Genomic DNA, 4,128 nt, shown 5'->3' with positions numbered 1-4,128 from the left:
CGAGCATCCGTTCTTAAACAAAGCCACAGAGAAAAGAGAGATCTCTTTCTGGACGAAAAACCAATGAAGTTTTCCTACTGATCACTGGTGAAGCCCAGAGAAGCGGAGACAATGAACCTGCGATTCCTGGAGCTCCGGGATCTTGTTCCGGTTCTTCAAAAAATGCGGGCTTTGAATAGAATTGCTGCGTTTTGTTTCCATGATCTCCCAAAAGGAATGTGATAAGAACTCACAGAGCTTTAAAATCACGTACCTTCGTTCCTTTTGCCATTACATGGTCCTCATTTTGCACTGCGTTCTTTGCCTCGATGGTGTAACTGTGTGCACGAGCACTTCATGAAACCAAAGAAAAAAAACGTGTGAAACAGGTTGCCTTCCAAGTTCCAACCTCCTGACGAACGCAGTATCAGGATCCCTTGCGAAACAGCATTCATTGTCGTATCCAATCATATACATGGGCGAAAACCTGACGGAGGCCGCTCTAGGTACCAAGGAAGAACCTGAACGAGAACTCCAGTTAGAACGAAGAGAATTCAGGCCTATAGCGAGAAGATCCCTATGGGTCTTAAGCTTCTCCTCGACTCCTCTTTTGAAACTCCACAAGCCAAGAAGAGAGTGCAAGGCCGACCAGGAACTCTGATCCATGAGCTCGTGAATGCACTCATTGTTCTTTCCTTGACGAGATCCTTAAACTCGTAGAAGGACTTCCTGGACCACATAGTTTGCATCGGTTCTATATACAAGAAAGAGCATAGACCTTACCCTTAGTAATACTTGCAAGACATAAATTATGGACATTTTAATTATATTATAGATTCATAGCCTGTGCTTAAAACTATAAAATTTAATCATATAGTTTCTTTGGTTTGTTATATTGTTTTAGCAAATGGATGTGACTGTTATTTTTTCTAAATTAAGTTTAAAATGCATTTATATATATTTCCACTCCAATTTGTTATCATCTTCTCGTTGGAAAAGTTTATAATTTCTACCTATATATCGTCAACCTTAATCCTAAGAAGACCTTGACTTTTACATTATCCTGAGAAACAATGAAAGAAAAAATATGTCATGTGCCAATTGCTCTATAAGCTCAATGTTTACATGGACGTCCATGCAAGGGTAACTGGGGATTCTTGCCTACATAATATGTGTGTTCTCTCTCTTTCATGTTTTTAGCTTGATGAATCCCTAGATTGCCAAAACCTCTCAAAAGAGAAGGACCTTACAACAATTACAATCAAAGAGGATGGTGGTGGCATGAATGCAAAGTATTTTAACTGCAATGCTCAACTGATGGTTAAAACATTCTATTAGTAAATTATTAAGTCCTAAAATATTGGATAATTTATATATGCAAAAATGATTTTAATATATATTTAATATTATTTAAAATATTCTTATATTATAAATGTTTCATTTTTTATTAATTTATTTTAGTTTATTCTACAACATTAATCTTGTGTTTATAAATTATAATCCTTAAAATTATAACCTTTTAATTGTTTAATATGACTAATAAATATTATTAAACAAACCAAGTGTTCAAAGTGCAGAAAATTATTATTCATTTTTTATCCAACTGTGAGATTCTTGGGATTTCGGAATCCTCATTTATATAAAATATTAATAACAGTCTTTAAAGACTGTGTTTGACTTGGTCAACTTTAAACAAGAGTATCATAGACTATTCATTGATGGAAAGGCAACAAAAGAATGAGTTCAAACTGTGAGTCTTCAAAGAAGTCACGAACAATGTAAACATGATAAGAAATCTCAGTGCACGGCCATGAAAAAAAAACAAAGCGATAAGTCTGCGCGGCTAGACGGATAGGGTTGAGCATATTGCAGAGGACAGCAATGCTACTTCACGGTTTTATGTTGTGATTTTTGTTATAGTCATGAACAGTGTTGAACTAATCTTTTGTTTGTTCCACAGCATAACACAACATCTCCGTGAAAACAAAAGTTCGCTGCACGAGGTGAGTTCTTCCATTATCCATCTTTTCAGGTCTCAAAACTAATAGCTACGTCCTTGTGCTTGTTTCTCCCAGCTCATATTGATTCTTAAAAGTCAGGGCTCCCCTTCTTGCGCTCTGCAAAGGTTCTCCAGTGTTTCACCCATATCGAGCAGCTCCTTTGCAGAAGTAGGCATTCGATGCACAAAAGTTTGTATACATCCAAATGCCTGGACTCGCACTTGTTTCTCCGGTCTTCCCAAGCTGAGCTTGAGCACGATCAGGTCACCCATCAGGCACGTGATATCCATGCTGCCACTCCACGCCAGCCGACCCAGATCACTCTACATGTCATTCTCGGAACCTGGTGGAGCAGTGTGGAATAAAATCTGTCCATGAAGATACCTTTGAGTCTCTGGGATGCGATGAACTAGATCTAGTATGTCTTGCCAGGCCTAGATTCCTTGTTTTTCAGGTTGAGATTCCATGAATTTAGAGGAGGCGCAAACTAATCGCATTTACGTAGTTTGAGGCACAGGTGGCTTGCTGATGTGGCGTTGAGACTGCTAAGGTCTGCCACGCGGATATGCCACGATTGTCCTATAAATAAGTATTCCCCAACGACGTGATCCAGGCCTACTTTTCTCACATCACCGCGCCGCCGCCTTTTCACCACCGGGTATGTACAAGTTGAGCTGCGCGAGCTGCGAATTCGATCATCCCGCGAGCTTGGAGACGCTGGATTGCTCCATGGATGCCGAGCTCAAGCAGGCGCTGGTCAAGGATCTGGAGGCGTTTGTGGGAGCTCAGGACTACTACAAGAGGATTGGGAAGGCGTGGAAGAGGAGCTACCTCGTCCATGGCCGCCAGGCGAGTGGGAAAGAGCAGCTCGTTGCAAGCTCGATGTTTACGATCTTGACACTGACTTGGTGGCGACATTGCCGCTGGCGCGAAGGACGATTGTGGCGGGAAAGAGAGCCGGCGAAGTTTTCTTGTTCTTGAGAGGCGACGTTTTCGTTTTCTTGCTCTTGAGATGCCACCTTTTCAAGCACCACGTCCGGATTGGAGCCTGTTCGTCCCAGCGCCAGGAGCTCGCCGACGTCGACCCGATCCATCATCAGCTCCTTGATCAAGCCCAGGAGCCTGTGATTCTCCACGCTCAAGTGGATCTTCACTGTCGACTTGGGCATCTGGAAGCCACTGGTGTCCATGCCCACGTAGAAATCGATCCGGCCCTGGCAGCCCGGGAAAACGGTGTCCAAAACATCCGCCATCTTCACCTTGATGGCCGACTGGCTATCGATCCCACGCACCGGCACAATCGCCCTTCCATTCATCACCCTTCGCACCATCGCATGCTTTCGAGCACACATTTGGCCCGTGTTTTGGCGGAGGTCAAGCGTGGTCCGGGGCCTTCACACCATCGCGTACTTTCGAGAGTCAAGCTCAGCAAAGAGGGGAGGAACTCCACCGAGCACATTTAAGCAGTGCTGCATTTGGGGCGGCGGCGTCGGCGGCGGAGGTGTCCCCGGAGTAGCACAAGCATTACGGCGTGACCATCGACAACTTGGACGCAAACTCCCCATTCTGCAAATCGAAACCCAGTGCAGAAAAGAAAACTCTCACCGTTTTAGTAAAGCGATGTTTACTGTTAATGCAAATCTAGTAGAAGCTTTTTGATCTAGTTGTGTCTATGTAGAGGAGACCAGGCCGCACTTATCATGGCCCGTGATCCAAGTAAAGCCGGCAGACAGCACCTCCTTGTTCAAAGCCCTCACCATTGATCTCCTTTTCTAATAGACGTTGGATGAGCTACAGTCAAGGGATTGTTGAGCCCGAGTATGATCTTGCTGATATCTATGAGAGTTGGAGCCTCAATGGGCACTGGATTATACAGCGCCAGTTTTCTTGATGAATCTTGTTAGTCATTGCTTCACTATATATGCGTTCTATATGGGTGCCATATTTTGGCCCCCTGAGTTCCCCGAAGGAAGCAGAGCTTCTGCTTTGGTTCCCGTCTTCGTAGCATGTAAGTGTTTCACTGCTTTCTCTCTCGAGACTGACAAGTGCATCCATGCAGTATTTTTCGTTGCCCTTTTGGGTCGAAAGAAAAGTAATGCATATGGAGGCACCAGCGGTTTTCTCAGTGGTGTGTGTTCCATAATGAGCA

This window comes from Selaginella moellendorffii, unplaced genomic scaffold (assembly GCF_000143415.4).
Source record: "Selaginella moellendorffii unplaced genomic scaffold, v1.0 SELMOscaffold_31, whole genome shotgun sequence".
In the NCBI taxonomy this organism is placed as follows: domain Eukaryota; kingdom Viridiplantae; phylum Streptophyta; class Lycopodiopsida; order Selaginellales; family Selaginellaceae; genus Selaginella; species Selaginella moellendorffii.
Note: the sequence above shows the minus strand (reverse complement) of the source record.